At 34.8% G+C, this 22074-nt stretch overlaps 1 long non-coding RNA gene across 2 annotated transcripts in view; it reads right to left on the bottom strand.

Moving 5' to 3' along the window:
- The window catches only part of LOC144257283 (uncharacterized), a 362905-nt gene that overhangs the window by 77876 nt on the left and 262955 nt on the right, over nucleotides 1-22074 (bottom strand). The window lies entirely within an intron of this gene.

Here is a 22074-nt window from a genome sequence, read left to right as displayed (position 1 = left end):
AAGTATTTTGACTCTGGCCTCTACTTCATTCAGAAAATATTTTTTACCGGTATATGAATTAGTCATTTTGAAAGTGCTTTATGTATATTAAAGATTTAAGCAAATAAGTAAATTCATTGTAGAAGAAAAGAGGTACATTACTTTATGAATAAGGACATCTAACACCTAGATCTTGTTTTCTAAGTACCATTCTTAAAAAGGAATTTGGACTCCTGGAGAAATGACTCAAGGATTGGATTAAGAGAAATATAAGAGGAGTCTAGAGCATCTTATAGTACCAGAAAATAATAATCTTCTAAAAATGATGGTGACATATGAATAAGAACAGGGGCTAACTTGGAAGGGCTCCCAATGGTCAAAGGTGGACCAAAATAAAGACCAGTGGTAATGAACCATAACTCATAGCATGAAACAAAACCCCTGGTCCATACTGATAAAAATTAACAATTGAAAAAGTATATAAGTGGAAAAGATGGAAAGCTCTTCCTTACAGAAGAATTTCAATTAAAAAATATAGAGGGGATGATGAGAATAAAAAATTGCCATTTGTCACATGTTTTAAGAAAAAATATCTAGAGACCAAACCATTGTTGAAAGTATGATTAAAAAAAAAAACTGGTCATTTCAATAGACTCAAAGTATTTCTCCACCTGATACTATTAATTACAAGAAGGAACTGAGCAACTTTATGGTAGAGAAACCTGGTGGACCTCAACTGAGAAACTGAAATTAACTTCACTAGTAATTAGACAACCTGACATCCTGTGCTTCCTAATATGATGCTCTGAGAAGGAAACAGCATCACTTTTATGGTGCTGTTGTTAAAAAATGCGTAACTTGGATTCGATCATGATAAATATCAGAAATCCCAAAGTGAGAGTTATTCTCCTACATAACTGGCTGTTGCTCTTCAACAGGGTCAAGATGTTTCAGGCAAGCAAAATTGTGCAACTGCCTCAGACCGAGGAAACTAAATGCAATGTGTGGCTCTTGTTTATATCCTGGTCCAGATTCAGTTCATGGATGGGAAGATTGGTAAAATTTGAATAACACTTATAAATTAGTTAATAGTATCATATCACAATTTATGTCCTTATTTGGGTAACTTTAAAATGCTAACATTTAGAAAAAGTTAAAAATGGGGATGAGATTTGTCAACCTTTCTCTCACCAGTTTTAAAATACAAAGTTAAAAAATAAAATATAAAATTTATAAATGTCTCATGTTATTGATTGGCAATGCTTCTCAAGAATAAATCTCAGTAACAATCACTAAAATTTGCCCCAGAAAGGCTTTCAGCTCTATTATCTCGTTTGACCTTTATTTTCATTTCAAAGTACTTTAAGTGAGTTGCCACTGTTTGCAAATATCAGAGCAGAAGTGATTCTCAAATATGAGACTTTTTGAATCCATAACTAAAGTCATATTTAACAAATCCATTGCTTCCCTAGTTTTCCATTTCTACAAGAGCTTTATGACTATAGAAAGAGAAAAGAAGAGTTAATAATATTGACGCCACAAGTTGTTCAAGCAATTTTGGGCAATTAATGTGGAATATTCAGACCATGGCTCCGGAGGGTCACAAAGAAACAAAAATAATGCTCGAAGCAGTACCATGTGAATTCATTGTGCAACTGAATAAAGAAAGCAAGCCAGGTAAACAGCATGATTCACAATAATGAGAAAGAACATGGAAAGAAAAAAGTCATAAGAAAGTTTGGTACTTAAAGGAAACTAGTATGACAACATTCCAGAGTGATAAAGAAATAAAGCAAAGAAAGAAAGAAAAGGAAGAAAAGGAAATGAGAGAAAAAATAGTGATTAGAGAAAGGTTAAAAATAAGACATTAAACTTGAAAGAGGAAAGGGCCTATTACTTGAAATTAGAATGGAAGTCAATGAGCTGTGGATGTGGTCCCTAACTCACAGCTGTCACCGGCTCAGCACAGATTCAAATTCATCAGAATTCAGAACATGAAGCAGCTGAAACTCCTGTAGGGGAACTTGAAGCTAATTCTATGAGGTGGCACAGCTGACACCAAGAGGAGTTGGAGGTTCTTATCACAGGACCCAGGTACCTTGGCCTCCAGGTCCACAGGGTGTTCTGTCCAGAAAAACAAGTGTCAACTCAGGACAAAAGCTCAGATGAAAAACCCTAATTCTAGGACTCCAGCAGGTTCCTAATCTATGCCAAACGACTCTAGGACTCCTGCTCGACATTCTCCTCCCCACAGTTTGGTTTCCACACAGTCTTATGGGTATGAACAGTCCCAAGTGTCCTGGTGATTGCTATATAACATTTGCTCTAAAATAGAGCCAGGATGATTTATTAATAAAAGCAAGTGAACAAGTCCCAGAACAGTAAGCAGCAATTAATAGCAAAAGAAACTAGTTTCTGTTAGTTATTTTTGTAATTATAATTTCTGAAATTGATGTTCACAGTCAAACAAAAATTAGCAGAGGAAATGAGAGAGAACAAAACTTACATTCACAGGGTTCATTTTAAATGGAAGAATTTGCCATACTTACCATCAATGAGCTAGCTAAAAAGCAATTATAATCTACAAGCGGTCATTAATTATGAAAGATCCTCAACTTGAAGTTAGTCCAAGAAAGCATTATTTTTATGTGATAAATTGCAAGACATTTAATATCATGCCTGATTTAGTCAAAACTTTAGAGATGAAGAAGCAAGATAATAAGATAATTGATCAACCTAGAGTACTAGAATACTAAATTTTGTCTTAACCTTTATAAAGACCATTAACAGGTAAAAAGCAAGAGCTGATCTCACTTGCATTACACGAAAGTACTAAACTAAACAAATCTATTAATTAAAGGCAAATTGGAGTTCGCAAACAGAAGGACTTGCATTGGATTAAATGAGTAAAGATTTAAAAATCTGTGATTCTTAAAATTACATTTGTCAGTCTTTATGGGAAAAGTTCACTAATAACTTATACAATATGGAGGTTTTATAGTGTCATGCCTTGCAAACTGTGTTTCAGAAAAAGCAAACAAACAAACAAGCCAGGTGCACTGGTGCATGCCTGTATTCCCAGCAGCTTACTTAGAAGTTTAGGAGGCTGAGAAAGGAGGATTTCAAGTCCAAAGTCAGCCTCTGAACTTAATAAGGTCCTAAGCAACTTAGTGAAACCCTGTCTCAAAATAAAAAATAAAAAGGGCCAGGGATGTGGCTCAGTGGTTAAGTGACCCTGGGATCAATCTCTAGTACCAAAATAAAAACAAAAAAGAAAAGAAAACTTTTCAAATTAGCTGTCAAATAGTTAATAGTGATTTACAACAAACAAAAAGTACCACATTTGTAGGCAAGCAAGAATTAAAAGCATCATTCTAAAGAAACTAGGGCTGCCAGATCAATAACTTTTCTAAAGCCTCAAACAAATGTTCTGTGGTTGGATTGCTTACAGATCTGTCAAAAAGTTGTGGTGCTTTCCTGCCTCTTATTAAAATTAATTATAGCACAAAATTTAGTGTCTTAGAAATAGGACAAGTAGACTACCTCCGAAAGAGAATTCTGTAGAAATTTAGCAAGAGGATACCAGAAAATTGCAAGATAAACTGGTGACTGAAGAAAGAGCATTTAATACCTTTATCCCAAATCAATGCTCAGATTTAAGGAAAATATTTAACCTGATCCTTTGGGACTAGTTTACTGAAGACCAACATTGCCTAACCCCTAGTTAATAAAGACAATCTGCTCACAATTTATGGGCCAACATTGGAATCAGCAATCAATCTCCAATTTACAGTCACTAGATCTGTACACTGACAAACTACATCACCAACTGTAACTCAAGCACATCCTAGACTAATATGAACTATCCACCAGTAATTTTATCACATCCATACTAACGTGATGATGTATGTATTTATCTCTCCAGCTCCCCTCCACTCCTGCCCCCTCAGGCCCATGGTATTATGACCTTTACATATCATATAATCATTTTGAATCATTTTAGCATTTCACACTAATAATATAATTCATAATGATATCATGAACTAATTGCTTGGCATTTCCACAAAATAATTTAATAGAACTCTATTTTACTTAATGGCTCTTTCTAAGAGATTGAGAAAATCTTTTTATCACATCAAATTAACAGAAATTAACAGTAAGAATTATGCCATTATTATTATTGCTATACGTTTGGTCAGGGTGTTATTTACTAAACACATACATACTAACCCTCAAGAGTCACTAGACTCCTAATCTCACTTGAAAGTACATCTCAGAAGCAAAGTCCCAGATATGACACCTTTGAGCCATGAGCAAATGCCTGAGAGAATCTAAGCATTAAGAATTCTCTCTTTTGAGATACACAAGTAACCCCATGTTTCTGTAACAGCATCCTGTACTTTTGAAAACTGCCTACAAAAGTCTGTGGAGCAGCAAGCTCTGCCTCCATCAGCTCAGATGCACAAAGGGCTCACCTTGTTCCTGAAGAACAGGGTTTCTCACGCAGCTGACCCATGTGCTGCACACCCAACTTGCTGTATTTGTCCTGCCTGTTTGAAAAAGAGTCCTTCCAAGACATCAAGCTGCAGTCCCAGGCTCACATCAGGGAAGCTAAGGATACTTAGCTGGAATGTTCCTCAAACTGAACAGCCAAGGATGGATCACAAACAGAGAGACAATAAAACCATTGCACAGAAAGAACTCTGCCTGTTCCTCATATTGACACAGCAGTCACAATGAGCTCAGAGTCCTCCCCCTTCCTCCAGGCTCACTGGCTCCCCCACCATTATTTGACTGCTTACCGTTAAGGAGCATTTTTAAATTTTTGGTTTTTCTTTCTGCATGAAATCTCCTAAGAGATAAATACCCTCAGGTTTGCTTATTTCTTTGTTTTCCAAACTATGAAGAGCATAAAATAAGAACAACATATGATTCATTATTGAGTGGTTTGAAGATTGCTTTAATGGAATGAAAATCTACAGCACATTGAGAATATTTATATTTCTATTAAAGGTATTCAACATACTAATAATATAAAAGGAATATCCAAGGAATTAGCTTAACAATATAACCAAAACAGAAAATATTATGCTACATCTTGATATCAATATAGTATATTTTTCAGCTGAGTTTAGAAAAATGCTTTTAAATATATTACTAGAGTCTAATACTCCCATGGCTTAGGCATGCAATAAATTTTGTGTATTCTGTTTTCTATAAAAAGTAATTAAGATAAAGAAATTAGCTACAGGTTTACTTGCTGGTTTAAAAAATTATACATCTTATTTCATAAATATGTACAATTATTAAGTGTCCATTAAGTATAATTTTTAAAAAGTATACATCTTAGAAATATAAAATTAAACTATTAGTTTATTGACCAAATTGTGTGTAATCAGATATATTTTTCCTAAAAGTATATCAATTTGAAACTATTCCATTTTTTTAGGAATAAATTCTACATGTGTAAATTTTATGAATTGAGAATAAGAAGTTATGCACAGTGTGCACTTATTTAAACTAATATACTTTCATACAATAATTGTAAAAATAATCCTTATTATAGTAAAAATTTCCCATCTAAGTGAACAGAGTAAATTTAAATACTCATTCAAGAGTCAAAATATCATGGGCTAGGGATGTGACTCAAGAGGTAGTGCACTTGCCTGGCATGTGCGGGGTGCTGGGTTAAATCCTCAGCACCACATAAAAATAAAATAAAGATGTTGTGTCCACCGAAAACTGAAAAATAAACATTAAAAAATTCTCTCTTTAAAAAAAAAGAGTCACAATTTTATGGTCAAATTATATTTGAAAATTAATACCAAAAATATTAATCTAAACATGTATAGGTTTACTAATCCTAATACAACAAGAAAAATTAACATTGGTATACATACTATGTATTACTAAGTAAAATAATACACAATTATTTTATTTCATATTAAGCAACAATAGTTTAACTGAAAAGTGCAAACAAATATTTGGATTTAGTAATATTGTACTGGATAATGATAAAAAATATAGAAATAATTACATTTTTCAAACAAATAAACAAAAACTTTAATGTTAGCTGCCATGAAGCTAACGGCCCTAGAAGAAGGGCAGTTTTCCTATTTGCTTGTTTGGAGAAATACGGAACCCATTCAGTTAACAAAGAAAAAGAAAGGAAGAAAAAATGTGAGAGAAAAAAAAGAAAAAGAAGGTTGACATCCTGGCCACAAAGGCCGCTGTCCAGCCCGGAGGTCTTTTCTCTGGGTGAGGCCACTACTACCTCTCACACTACCTCTAAGGTCAGTGCCGCCAGCAGTTGGAGGTCTTCTCCAGTCTACTGCCACTTACACGGCTACTGCCAATGCCTCTGCCTCTGATACCCCTGCTGCCACCCCAGGGTCTCCTGGAGGTCTTCTTTCTAGGTGCTGCTGCCCATGCAGCTGCAGCCACCCCTGCTGCCACTGCAGACACCACTGCTGGCCCCTGGGGATCGCCTTGGGATGCTGCCCCCACAGCTGCAGTTGCAACTGCCACTACCACCAACCACTGCCATTATCACTACTACCACCACCTAGAGGACTGCTGCGTGGGAGACTCTGGGTTTAATTGCACAGGACCACACCCATCTTGGGGTGCCAGCAGATTTACCACTACAACAGCACCTGTCTGGGGATTCTGGCTGGGACCTGCAGGTCCAGTGTAGGGGTGCCTACAGGTTTGGAAGCGCCTGGGGTCTTCCTGCTGGGAATGCTGGTGGCCCTGACTTGCCACCATCAAGGATTGTTCCTTTGCTTGAGTGTATCCCTAGTGGTCTCTCTGCAAGTAGGCACAGCATTAAAATCTTTGGACTGCCCTTTGGCCAAGCCTGAGGTATCTGAAGCTCAGTGACTGGGTCTATGAGCACAGATCTGGGGCTGGTGATCCCATGAGACATCAGAGACAGGGCTGAGAAACTTTTGAATGCTGATGGAGACAGTTTTTGACTTCCCATTGACATATATTTTATTTCATTTTTCTATTTGCTAACATCTCTACCATATTTGGATCAGGGTGTTTTTTATGCACCAGTGTATAGAGGACAATGATATATGAATGGTGATTTGCATTTTTGTTGCATTTTTATATCTTTAATTTTTTTCTCTTTTTTTGTATTCTTCCTTTGTCTGTTTTCTTGGATTCTCTTTTCTAACTTTTCTCCAACAGCTAATCTCTGTCGGCTCCTCTTCCACTCTCCTGTGAATCTTTGCTTCTAGCTTCTCTCTTCCTCTCTTACAAACGTTGTGTGCTATGCTACTTCTGTTCTCTCATCCACCACTGGAAATTTTAAATTGTTTTAGCAAATTTTATGTTTATATTATAGATAGTAATTAAATTCATCATTTTGCTTTAATGCTAGAAAGCACTAGAAGCATTAGTGGAAGTTATTAGGTTTAAGGCTATGTATTATTTATACTGGATGCTGTTGATATTTGTCTCACCCTTAAAGATGAAACACTAGAAACCTTCAAGGACACTATATGTCTACAGGGTAGAATTTGTGCTGCTTTAGATCCATATTGCTAGATGGAAAAACACATGAACATGAAAAAAACAAAAAAATAAAGTGCCCCAAACAAAACAAGATACTCCAATGACAGAAGCCACTGATAACACAGTAAAAGAAGTATACAAGAAGGAGTTCAGAATGTACATAGTTAAATTTATCTGTGAATTAAAGGATAGTATAAGGAGTGAAATCGAAGAAAAAATACAGGAAGTGAAAGATCACTTCAATAAAGAGTTAGAGATTGTGAAAAAAAAGCAGAAATCCTTAAAATGGAGGAATCAATAAACCAAATTATAAATTCATCAGAAAGCATCACCAATAGATTAGACCACTTGGAAGACAATGAAGACAAAATATATAAAATTGAAAGCAGAATTGACCATCAAAGAAGATGATAAGAAACCATGAACACAACATCCAAGAATTATGGACAACATAAAAAGACCAAAATTAAGAGTTATCAAAATAGATGAAGGAGCAGAGATACAAACCAAAGGAATGTGAAATCTTTTCAATGATATAATATCAGAAAATTTTCCAAATCTAAAGAATGGAATGGAAAATCAAATACAAGAGGCTTACAGGACCCCAAGTGTACAAAATTATAGCAGACCCACACCAAGACATATTATAAGGAGAATGACTAACACATAGAATAATTAAATTACATATAGAGGAAACCAATTTGGATCTCAAGAGATTTCTCAGCCTAGACTCTCAAATCTAGGAGGTCTTGGAATAATATATTTCAAGCTCTGAAATAAAATGGATTCCAACCAAGAATTTTATATCAAGCAAAACTGTTTCAGATTTAAAGATAATATTAAAACCTTCCATGATAAACAAAATTTAAAAGACTTCACAACTAGAAAGCCTAAACTACAGAACATTCTCAATAAAATATTCCATGAGGATGAAGTGGAAAAAAAAGTGAAAACCAGCAAAGGGAGGAGCTACACTAAAGGAATAGTCAACCAAAGGAGGAACTAAGTCAAATTGAAAACCAGAAATAAGTCAAAATGATATGGAATACAAATTATATCTCAATAACCTTGAATGTTAATGATCTAAACTCATCAATCAAAAGACATAGACTGGCACACTGGATTAAAAAGCAAGACCCTACAATATGCTCTCTTCAAGAGACTCACCTAATGGGCAAAGACATCCACAGACTGAAGGTGAAAGGATTGAAAAATATACCACTCATATGGACTGTGTAAACAAGCAGGGGTTTCCATATCTCAGGTAAAGTAGACTTCAAGCCAAAGTTAATCAGAAGAGACATAGAAGGACATTCATACTTCTTAAGGGAAGTATATATTAGCAGGATATAACACTTATGAATATTATGCCCCAAACAATGGAGCATCTACATACACCAAACATATTTCAATATTCAAATAGACCACAATACAATAATACTGAGTGACCTTAACACACCTCTATCACTACTGGACACATCTTCCAAACAAAAACTAACTAAAGAAACTATAGAACTAAGTAATACAACCAACAATTTAGACTTAATGGACATATATAGACTATTAATCCATCAATAAGCAAATACACTTTCTTCTCAGCAGCACATGTCTCATTCTCTGAAATAGACCATATCTTACATCACAAAGAATTCTTAGTAAGTATAACAAAACAGAGGTAATATCCTGCATTCTATTAGATCACAATGGAATGCAATTAGAAATCAACAATAAAGTAAAAAATAGAAACTACTGTAACAAATGGAGACTATTTAATACACTATTAAATGATGAATGGATAGTAGAAGAAATCAAGGATGAAATAAAAAAAATCTTCGTGGTAAATGAGAATACTGATATAACTTATCAAAATCTCTGGGACATTATGAAGGCAGTAACAAGAGAAAAATTATTGCACTGAACACGTTCATTAAAAGAATAAAAAGTCAGCAAATAAATGATCTAACACTACATCTCAAAGCCCTAGAAAAAGAACAACAAATCAACACCAAAAGCAGTAGAAGACAGGAAATAATTAAAAATAGAGCTGAAATTAATGAAATTGAAACAAACGAAACAATTGAAAAAAAATGACAAAACAAAAAGTTGGTTTTTTGAAAAATTAAATAAAATAGATAAACCCCTGGCCATGCTAATGAAAAGAAAACTTAAATTACTAAAATACAAGATGAAGAAGGAAATATCACAATGGACATGTCTGAAATACAGAGGATAATTAGAAACTATTTTGAAAATTTATACTCCAGTAAAATAGAAAATATAGAAGACATCAACAAATTTCTAGAGACATATGACCTACCCAGTCTGAATGAGGAGGTTATACATGACTTAAGCAGATCAATTTCAAGTAATGAAATAGAAAACACCATCAAAAGCCTACCAACCAAGAAAAGTTCAGGCCCAGACAGATTCTCAGCCGAGTTCTACAACACTTTCAAAGAAGAATTAACCCCAATAATCCTCAAAGAATTCCATGAAATGGAAAAGGAGGGAACCCTTCCAAATTCACTCTATGAGGCCAATATGACCCTGATACCAAAACCAGACAAAGACACATCAAGGAAAGAAAACTTCAGACCAATATCCCTAATAAACATAGATGCAAAAATTCTCAATAAAATTCTGGCAAGTTGCATACAAAAACATATTAAAAAGATAGGGCACCATAATCAAGTGGGATTCATCCCAGGGATGCACATTGGTTCAACATACAGAAATCAATAAGCAAAATTCATCATATTAATAGACTTACAAATAAGAATCATATGACCATCTTAATAGATTTAGAAAAAGCATTTGACAAAATACAGCACACCTTCATGTTCAAAACAATAGACAAACTAGGGATAGCAGGAACATACCTCAACATTGTAAAAGCTATATATGCTAAACCCAAGGCCAGCATCATTCTGAATGGAGAAAAATTGAAAACATTCCCTCTAAAAGCTGGAACAAGGAAAGGACATCCTCTTTTACCACTTCTATTCAACATCATCCATGAAACTCTAGCCAGCCAAACCAATTAGACAGAAGAAAGCAATTAAAGGAATACAAATAGGTAAAGAAGAACTGAAACTATCACTATTTTCTGATGGCATGATTCTGTATCTAGAAGATCCAAAAAATTCCACCAGAAAACTTCTAGAACTAATGAATCCATCAAAGTAGCAGGATATAAGATCAATACCCATAAATCAAACACATTCCTATACATCAGTGATGAATCCACTGAAAGAGAAATTAGGAAAACTACCCCATTCACAATAGCCTTAAGTAAAATAAAATACCTAAGAATCAATCTAACAAAAGAGATGAAAGACTTCTACAATAAAAACTACAGAACACTAAAGAAAAAATTGAAGAAAACTTCAGAAGATGAAAAGATCTCCCAAGCTCCTGGATATGCAGAATAAATACTGTTAAAATGGCCATACTACCTAAAGCATTATACAGATTTAATGCAATTCCTATTAAATTCCCAATGATATTCTTCATAGAAACAGAAAAAGCAACCATGAAATTTATTTGAAAATATAAGAGACCCAGGATAGCAAAAACAATCTTTAGCAAGAAAAGTGAAGCAGGAGGCATCACAATACCAGATCTTAAACTATACTATGAAGCTATAGTAATAAAAACAGCATGGTATTGGCATCAAAATGGACTTGTAGACCAATGATACAGAATAGAGGACACAGAGACAATCCCACATAAATGTGGTTATCTCATACTAAACAAAGGTGCCAAAAATATTCAACAAATGGTGCTGACAAAACTGGAAATTCGTATGTAGCAAGATGAAATTAACTCTCTCACCCTGCACAAAAATCAACTCAAGGAGATCAAATACTTAGGCACAGAACAAAGTCCCTGCACCTAATAGAAGAAAAAGTATGCCCAAATCTTCACCATGTCAGCCTAGGATCCGACTTCCTTAACAAGACCCCTAAAGTGCAAGAAGTAAAATCCAGGATCAATAAATGAGATGGATTCAAATTAAAAAGCTTCTTCTCAGCAAAGGAAACAATCAATGTGAGGAGAGAGCCTACAGCTTGGGAGAAAATCTTTACCATATGCACCTCCAATAAAGCATTAATCTCTAGGATATATAAAGAACTCAAAGATCTTAACACCAAAAGAACAAATAGCCCGATCAATAGATGGGCCAAGGAACTGAACAGATACATCACACAAGAAGAAATACAATCAATCAATCAATATATGAAAAAGTGTTCAACATCTCTGGCAATTAGAGAAATTCAAATCAAAACTACATTAAGATTTCATCTCACTTCAGTCAGAATGGCAAATACCATGAATAAAGGCAATAATAAATGTTGGCGAGGATGTGGGCAAAGGTACACTCATGCATTGCTGTTGAGACTGCAAATTGGTACAACCACTATGGAAAGCAGTATGGAGATTTCTCAGAAAACCTGGAATGGAACCACCAGCTATCCCACTCCTCGGTTTATACCCAAAGGACTAAAAATCAGGATACTACAGTAATGCAGCCAAATTAATGTTTACAGCAACTCAATTCACAATAGCTAAACTATGGAACCAACCAAGGTGTCCTTCAATAGATGAATGGATGAAGAAAACATGGTATATATAGTCAATGGAATATTACTCAGCTTTAATGAAGAATGAAATTATGGCATTTGCCAGTAATTGAATGGAGTTGGAGAATATCATGCTAAGGAAATAAGCCAATTCCCCCCAAAAAATAAAGGCTGAATGTTTTCTGAAATATGTAGATGCTAATTCACATTAAGGGGGTGGGACACTAGAAAAGAATAAGTTATCTTAGATTGGGTAGAGGGAAGTGAAGGGAGGCAGGGGGTTGTGGAGATAAGAAGGAGAGTAGAACAACACAGACATTATTACTTTATGTATTTATGGGACTGTGTGACCAATGTGATCCTACAACACTTCAATTCAGAAAAATGAGAAATTATATCTGTGTATGATATATCAAAGTGCATAAATGCATTCTACTGTCATGTATAACTAATTAAAAAAAATTTTAAAAAATTTAAAAAAGGAAAGAAGAGAAAAAGAAAGGTGATATCTACACATAGGATTTAGGTGAAAGCCAGTTCAAATGGACTTCTGGGAAAGTTGAGGGACCCCTCAGGAGCACAGAAAATCATATGGAATGACTATTTGCTCAGCTTGCCAAAGGTGATACATAACCAGTTAACTGCCCTAGTTGCAGCTGCAGAGTAGAACAAGCCATTTGTTATAGGCACAGGATGACTTAACAAAACACTGAACTTTTAATTCTCTCAGGGACCCCAGGTGAGAAAGGCTCTGAGGAACTGGCCAATTACCAAAAATCAAGAACCTGGTTGGGGCTGGAGATGTGGCTCAGCGGTAGCGCGCTCGCCTGGCATGCGTGCGGCCCGGGTTCGATCCTCAGCACCACATACCAACAAAGATGTTGTGTCTGCGTAGAATTAAAAAATAAATATTAAAAAAAAATTCTCTCTCTCTCCTCTCTCACTCTCTCTTAAAAAAAAAAAAAAAAAGAACCTGGTCAGCTTGTTCCTGAGTATGTGTCCTGGGGTAGATCACCTAAATCAATTTGGACTCATTTTCCATATTGGAAGACTTGAAGTGAGATGGTAACAGCCATCTTCTAAGTAAGCTTTTGTTCTGAAGTCCATGATCTAACTCCAAGCGGAACGTGTCATGGAACTTTTAATTTGGTGTGGGGTTCTTGTGTAGTCTAGGATAGATAATGACATGAAAGATTATCCAAAAGACTTGATTTTTAATTCGGCAATTTTGACCTTCCATTTAACCTAAATGTTTACTAAATGCATAGAAAAAGAGTGGTTACATACTTAGATTCTGCCTTCTTCCCTCTCCCTTGCAAAAGTATTAAGACCAAAAAAAAAAAAAAAAATTGGGGAGGGATTCCCTTTCACTCCTGGAAAACATGAACTTGCTTTATTTTGCCAGGCATCACTTTTATCCATACAACACCTCTTATACCCATGGTGTCTGAGAACTGGATCACAGCAATAATTCAAAATTATACACCCTAGCAAAACAAGGACTTCACAAATTCAAGAAAGAAGAAAAAAATGTAAAAAAAGACCTGAGATTTAAGTGATTCCAAAGCAAAGTTCACTTCAAATTTGAAAATAGTATAAAGGTTGTTGAAAAGACACTGGCTGAGTGCTTCACTCCTGCTGAAGGGGTGCTATCTTTGGCCTGACCCAGACTGCACCAGGCCAACACAAGAGCAGGAGGCCAAAGGAAGGGAAAGAAGTACTTCTGTCACTCGGCATTATGCACAGTGCAGTTGAGCATATTGCAGAGAAGAGTCTATGCATTTAATGCTTTAATCACAGCAGCTAATTGAACACAAGAAATATCTAGTTACATTGGATGGGAATCTCTGTAAGCTGTTTCATTAAAAATGTGGCTGTCATCTGGAAACCAATAATTTCTCAAAGGGGCTATTCCTAGTATGTCTTCAAGTCATATTTGCTCACTGTATTAACAGAGCCAAGGTTTTCACTGCTTTTCTTATGGCATAGTCAATATGTAGTGAAGAAAGCTGGAGGCTCTTCTCTCCTATGAATCATAAACAGCAGTTGTCATCTAATAGATATGAAACAGAAGGAAGCATTCCAATTTCCCAGATGATTTTATGAAATATTCAGTCTTTTAGTTTCTCAATGGGGATGCTCTTGGCGCTTGGGGAGGGAAAATTCTTGGTAGTAAGGGATCATCACACACATTGCAAGACATATGGTATTCTGGCTTCTGAACATGAAATGCCAGTAGCTTTGCACACTCACTGTGACAACCCCAAACAACCTTAGACACTTCCAGGTTCTTTCTTGTGTGTCGAATCACCTCTCTCTCCAAACCCATGGTCGATGAAACTAGCTGATTGGCATAGGACATTTATGAAGGAAGGGCGAATTACATGTTATGCTGTATATACACCTTCTAGATCTTCATTCTATAAAATCCAAACATCCATTTCTCAGACCCCTGCATTTCCTCAGCCACACACTTCTGTTCTGATGTTCTGCCTCACCTTAAGCCCTGAGGAATGGGGCTGGCTAAATAGGGACTGAGACTTCCAAAACAGTGAGCCCCCAAATAAACTTTTCCTCCTTTAATTGTTTTTGTCAGGTCTTTTGGACACAGCAACAAAACGAGCTGACTAAAACAGACAGCATATACTCCAACTTTTTACTTCACAGAAAAATTAAATGATTTGCTGAGTTTATAGATGCTAAGTAATACCACAAGTAAAACTGGAGTCCACATCCTTCTAGCTCATTCCCCATGCCCTTTGCACTCCTCTCCAACCACTAAATGTAAAATAAAGAAAGAGCTCCCAAAAAACCTCTCACGTAATGGTTTAAATATAAAATTTTATCTTTGGTGAACCAGAAGGTAGAAGACATTCTTACCCGTGAAATGCGTTTCTACTGACACCTGTGTCTTTAAAAATATTCTCATGCACAACTAAGAACTAACTTTTAGAAAAGTTAATACATACCTATTAAAAGCTAACTTTTTAGAAAAATCCAGGTAATTTTTTAATGGAAAATAAAGTCTTTAAGTCTTTTCTGGTCAATTTGGATGCTTATTTTTTTTCAAACAGGATATTAAAGGAAATATACCTACCAACCATAAACCAAATACTACAGTAAAAAATACCCCACACCGTGAACAAAGACTAGTCAATTCAATACTATGCATTTAAAATAATAAAATACAATCATTATGTATGTTAAATATATTAATTATTTTCTCTGCTGGTGGGGAATCTCCCAGTATATCACTTTCATTTTTATGAAAAAGGCTTTTTAATCATCAGTTTTATTAATGAGTGAAATGGATGGCCAACCTCCTATCTACATATTCATTTCAAAAAAATATTTTGATTAATAAAATATTGAGTATAGTTTTGTATAATTTCTTAATTCCTAATTTTACAGCTGTTTAGGCCTCTGGACTATTGTCTTTAAATAGGGCTCAGGGTTACACACAGAGAATGTTTTGATTTCAAAGTTCTAGAAGAAAGTACAGAATTTAACTACTAATGTTGTTCTACAAATAAACTAATTGACATCTGTGGGACTTAACCACCTGCACTGTGAATAGACAACAAAGAAAAATAAGGGGAAACAGCTACATAAAGGGAAAGTCACACAAACACTGCTCAAAATTGTGCAGGAAATTCAAATCTTTAGTCCATACAATGTCAGCAGGTACTTTAAACCTCTCTTTAAGTATTAGGCGTATCCTTCTACTGCTTCATCATTTCCAAGTGCCACCTTTGAATATTAAATGGTCCTTAGACTCTAGTGCACATCAGAATCATCTGGAGGCCTTGTTAAAGTGAAAATGCTGGTCCCATGTAGGGCTCAGAAATTTGCATTTTTCAGATGAAACCAATGCTACTATCCCGGTGCCACATTAAGATCTGGTATCTTTAAGAATTATTTAATGCATTTTTTACTACTACCAATAATCATAAGTACATTTTTCATTTTTATAATGTTCAAGATATTCACACACACCACTGAAATTTAAAAATAATAAAACTCTTCTGCTACATATAATGAATCTTGATTTGTTTTCTATTTTATTCCATCTTATTCTATGCCTTTTCCTTAAAAAAAAAAAAAGTATTGGTCACAAACAACTGATTTGATGTGACAAGCATTGATAGATCCATTCCTACAGTTTGATAACTATTGCTCAGGATTCTCTCTGTTCATCACTCAATTTAATGATACTAATTATTGACTTGTATTGATATTTTTCAAGTACCAGACACCCATCCAGTCTTTTTACCATGCACTGCTCATTTCATAAATTAAAGATGCATAACAATACCATGAGGTAGGTATTAATAAATTCCTGTATTTGCAGAAAGAAAAACTATGGTTTAAGACCCAAGGTCTTAAGGCTGAAGCACATTAGAGCCAGGGTGAAACTAGGGTCTAATTAAGAAGTGTAGTGGAAAAGTTTGCTCCCTTGGAGTAGATATTTTACTTTGAATCTCAGAACTACCATTTAAAGGCTATTTGATTTGCAGCAAAGTACTAATCTTCTGATTTTCAGTTTTCCTTTCTATAAAAGCAATATAATAATAGGGCTCATAGACATAACTAGCACAGAGTGGGGCTTCAGTAATTGTTATTTACTGTCTATTATTAGAGATTGAATTCTTAATTGCCACATCATCCATTGCCTCCTTCCCCTTTATCTTCCCTTCCCAGTTGCTATTGCTAAAGAAATTCTTTCCAGCTCTACTTTATTTTTCCCCTGGGTCTCTAGTCCTGTTTTGAGACCAGGGTCCTAACTATATGTCAAACCCATGAAACACACAGACTTTGATTTTGAAATTCATAACTGAAAAGCACCAAGAGGTAGGAGATCTAGTACAAATGACAGGAATTTGGGATTCCATAGATAAAGCTTTGATTCCCAAACCTATATCACTTACTCACTTTATTACCTCTTGACCTCTGTAAGCCTAATACATTCACATAGAGTAAAAATAATAATATTTAAATTAGATATAATATAGATTATTTCTAGAATTATTAATTTTAATTACTTCTATAATTAGAAATAATATATGCAAAAACATTTCATATAGTGCTTGATACATATTGTGTACTTAATTCAATAGAATGACCATTATTATGAGAGTCTATGAGACTTGAAGAAAGACAAAAAAATTCAAGACAAAATAAAAGCTGTTTTTCCCCATAGAGAATTTTAAAAATTATTTTTTGTTTTCTGAAGGTTCAATTTGACAAGCAGAAGACAGCCCCAATTGCAATTCTATAAGCTTTAATTTATTTATATGCTTTATTTTTAAGAAAAAAAAATTGTTCTCTTCCATTTCTCAGAGACATTCCCGACAGAATTCTTCTATATATTGGTGATACACATGTTGAAAAACATCCATGGTTGGCTTTCAGTATCTACTTTCAAAGTTAGTAAAACATGGTATTTCTTCTAAGGTTCTAAAGACATGCAATATTTGGGGATAAGGTCATTGTCTCTATCAGGGAGTGTAAATATGGTACCTAGAACGTTTCAAGGTGCCGCATAAAATGACCTGGAAAAAAAATTACTGGCTCTAAAATACTAAAGTAAAACTACACAATAAAAATTTATAAATATTTAACCTAATATTGAAACAGTGTTAAAAAGTACTTAGTGAGGAAATTTAATCCTCACCATAGTGGAAAGTTAGCCTAATTAAATGGTGTGGGTATCATGGACACATTAATGTAAGGGTGAAAGCATGCAAACATAGCTTAAGAAAATTTTAACCAGGGTGAGATTCAGCATCAGGTCTAGTTCTCAGCTCTCCTCCTTAACAAAATGATACTAATTAATCAGAAGAGATGCTGTTTAAAATTTCTGGCCATAAAGACCAAGATGAATTATGTAAATCCTTACATAAAGAATATCAAAATATATAACAAAAAGTGCTAAAATATATTCCATATAGCTCATATCTTTTACATTAAAAAGAATATTGTATTACAGCATAGTTCAATGACAACATTTTAATACAAAGGCATTGTAGTGTCAGAAGAGTAGGCAAGTTTTTGGTTACATAATTTGACACAGATAGAGAGGGCTTGAAAAACTTAGAGAAATAAGTGATTGGATTATTACTTTTAAATATTAATTATTGTTATTCCAGGATTTCCAGAGATGATGAAGCAATTTGAACTTAAGGTTCCTGACTAGAACCTGACATTCAAGTATGATGCCTTCTTGATTGAAATAGTATCCATCTGCCAAACAGCAGGTGTGCAAGTAACAAAGGTAACACTGATCTAGCAATAAAATAAGCCCTTCTGTATTTTGGATCAAATGGAGTGTAATCCCCTTTCTACCTATTAGGCAGTAGAAACAATTGTAGACAAACACAAAATTTTTTTGAGGAAAAAGCTTTGTTTCTTCCATGCTCAAATAAGATGAACGAAAAATCAAGATAACAAAGAATCAGTAACATGAAAGAGGGTGTTCTCTAAATTTCTTCCTCTACATTCATTTCATATTCTCCCTGAATTAGATCTACTCTCTCTCAAACACTAGGATTCAAAATAATTATTAAATAGCAAAAATTAGCATTTCAATTTGTTTGATTAATTAAGACTATTGCCCATCCCATGGGCAGTATATCCAATTTTACCCTTATTAATAGTATTCATAGCAAAATCCAGGATCCCCCACTAGGACTGGATCACAGATTTTATAGTACAATATTAATATTTGTGTAAAATGTATATGTATTGTAATTGTTTCTGTTATTTTTAAACTCAGTTGCATTTTGTGATTTCCAAAAGAAAAAGATGATTCAACAGTAGTTTTTGTTTTGTTTTGCTTTAGAATTGCACAAGCACAATATTTCATCTATTGTAGAGATTAAATAGGGATGTGTGGGCTGGTCTAGAAAACAGACTATATTTTCTAACTTTGTTACATTTGGAAAATGAACTTAGAGTCCAAATAGACATTTTTTTTAAATGATCTGTTAGTATATAACTATTTGCATGATTTGGAATCCACCAGCACTTCATTCACTCATGACTTTGCTTGAAAATGTGTTAAGGAAACATTACCTACTGTGTTTCAGATACTGGTTTGGGCACTTGAATACAGGTAATTCCTCACCACCAATATACCTCCTGAGGAATTCAAAAGTAGAAGTGGAAAGAGATACTTAACAATTATTAAAATACAGTCATGCTTCACACAGCAATTCAGTCCATGGCAGACGGCATAAAGGACAGTGAGGGTTATAATATAGTCTAGGTGTGTTATAAGCTATGTCACCTAGATTCGTGTACACTCTATGTTGTCTACACAATGGTGAAATAACCTAATGAAATGTTTCTCAGAATGTGTACCCATTTAAGTGATACCTGACTGTCATCATTCAGAGTATAATAAAGACATATGGAAGCAGACAAGACAAAATCATGAATTCTTGATGTATTGGATTGGGTAAATTTTCCCAAGGGAAAGTTCTATTCAAAGTGTGCCACCAAGAATCAAAAGGGACTTTCCAATCAAGATGGCATTGCAGAAGAATTAATCCATATACAAGAGATAGAAGTGTGAACAGTGAGGAGCTCTTGCATAGGAAGAGGAAGCTAAAAAGGCAGGACTGGAAAGAGCTTTCATAGAACATTCTAAAGGTTTAGAGTTAACATTTTAAGACATTAGGAGCCAACAAAGGTTTTTGAACAGGGACTGCACAATCAGATCTGAAGTTTACAGAGTCATTACAGCAATGCCACAGTAAAGTGTAGATGCTGCTTAAAAAGCACACACATCGACAGTAGCCTCTGAATATTCTTTGACTCTTCATCACAACAGTCCTTCTACTTCCAAATGTGCTTATACTTAGCTGCTGCAAACAGCAGAGTTATAAAATTTCAGTTCATACAAGAAAGACAGATGGGTTTCCACTGCAAGACTCAATGTGACGCTCTGGCTCCTTGCATGAGGAACATTCACTTCCTGGCTAAGTTGACCATTTCAATTTTATTTTTAAATATTTTTCTCCATCTGGGAGAAATCTTAATCCTTTAGACATGGCTATAAAAGTAATCAGTCACCTCTTCATTGAAAATCTCTTCAGTATTTTTCCTCAGTAGAATGTGATCTGTGTAGAATGGATCCCTGAGGTTCTGGTTATCATCCTCAACCTCCTCTCCACCCATGTGTGACCAACTGGGTGACTGTCCTTCTCTACTAAGTTTCAGGCTCAGGCTCCACTCACCTCCTGCATTTTACTTTTCCAAAACATTCACCTTTACCAAATATCAAAGCATAGCAGAAAGAAGGAATCAGCAATAAACTCAACTCATGGTAAATTCATTGTTCACTACTGTCCTGAAAATAGCAAAGGAAAATTTAAAAAAATAATAATAAATAAATAAATAAATTTTAAATAAATAAAAAAATCACAGATAAATAAGATCTTGCAGCACTACTCACACCAAGAACAGGAAGCAAAGGCAAGTTCTGAACTTCACAGAAAGCTGCTGCTTTCAGCACTAGAAAGCCATGCTTGACACTAACAGCCAGAAAGAAAACACTCTTCAGTGGGCCAGTAGGTCACACTGTGTCTCTTAAGGGCACTGTTGGTAAACACCACTTGGCTAGGGCAGCAAAGTAATCAGACTCAAACTACTCAACTACTCATTACCACCTGCTCACATTCCACACCCTGGCAACCCCACCCCCACCCTTCATCTTGCAGAGTCCATGATCATACAAGAAATAAAACCATGATACATGAAAACTCCCATTAGTATCTCAAGCAAAAGATTAAGGGATTTCAGAAACAAACAAACACATTTTTACATCAAAATCTGTGTTTTTATCTAGAAAGATGTATTCCTATTTATTCTGCACTGGATTTTTTACTTTTTCTTAAAAACTTACTTTTGCCCCACTTACTATCAGGTTTTTGTTTTCAAAATAGTTCAGACTCACAGTATGTAGACCCCAAAAGAATATTACAAAGAAAGCATGCTCATCTCAAATCCAAACCCCTAAGATGAAGTAATAAAACCAGGTAAAGTAATATAGTTGAAGGTCAAGGACAGTCTGTTGCACATGCAGAAAAAATGATTTAGTAGAAAACTTTCTCCTTCCTAGTACCATACTAGATATATATCCCAGATCTAAAAACTCACAGTTTATCCCTTATTCCCACTTAAAGTTCTTTCTGCAAGAGCATCCCTCCTCTGTGTGGGAGGAGGATATTATTTATTTTAGAGTTTTGTCAATATCTCAGTCCTCTAAAATGTCTAAGGTGAAATCTCTGACAACTCAGTGATGGCTCTAGAGAGAACAGACTTCCAGACTTGCTACCCGAAGGTCAGGCAGTCAGGAAAGATGAAAAGAGATGCTTTATTATTAAGCTTTCTTAGGAGTTGAAATATTCCTAGAGAAGAGAAAGTATTTAAAAGGGAGAAGACGATCTTAACAAGTCTTATAATCCAGCTTTACACTTGTTTTCTGGCTTTTTCTACTACATTAATTCTGTATGTTCTATGTTTTATGATGCCCAGTTCAATACCAATGTGCACTTAAGGGCTAGTTTTGAGTTCTAATTAGAATTAGGGAACAGAAGGTATTGAATCTGTCTGTCCATCTTTTCACTGAGTAACTCTTAAACTCTACTGCAAATATCTCTGAATTTCAATTGATTTGTTTTTCTAGTAGACACAGCAACACATATTGTTTTACTTACTGATAGCCAAACCGTTTACAACTTCTATATTTCAAATATCTTGCTTTATTTATTTATTTCCTCTTTTTTAGAATGAGATAAAATGATGCTTTGAAGATTCAAAAAAAGAGGAACATAAAATATGATGAAAACAGAAATTGCTTGAAGATGATATTTAATTAAAAAAATGAAATAGATATAGACAACCAGAGAACCTGGGATTCTTAGTACTAGTTGATATTGAAAACCTAATATCTCTAAGGAATTCGGAGTAACATAATCTCCCT

Source organism: Urocitellus parryii, chromosome 10, assembly GCF_045843805.1.
Source record: "Urocitellus parryii isolate mUroPar1 chromosome 10, mUroPar1.hap1, whole genome shotgun sequence".
NCBI lineage: Eukaryota > Metazoa > Chordata > Mammalia > Rodentia > Sciuridae > Urocitellus > Urocitellus parryii.
The sequence above is the reverse complement of the archived record's forward strand: the minus strand, read 5'-3'. Positions and strand labels throughout refer to the sequence as shown.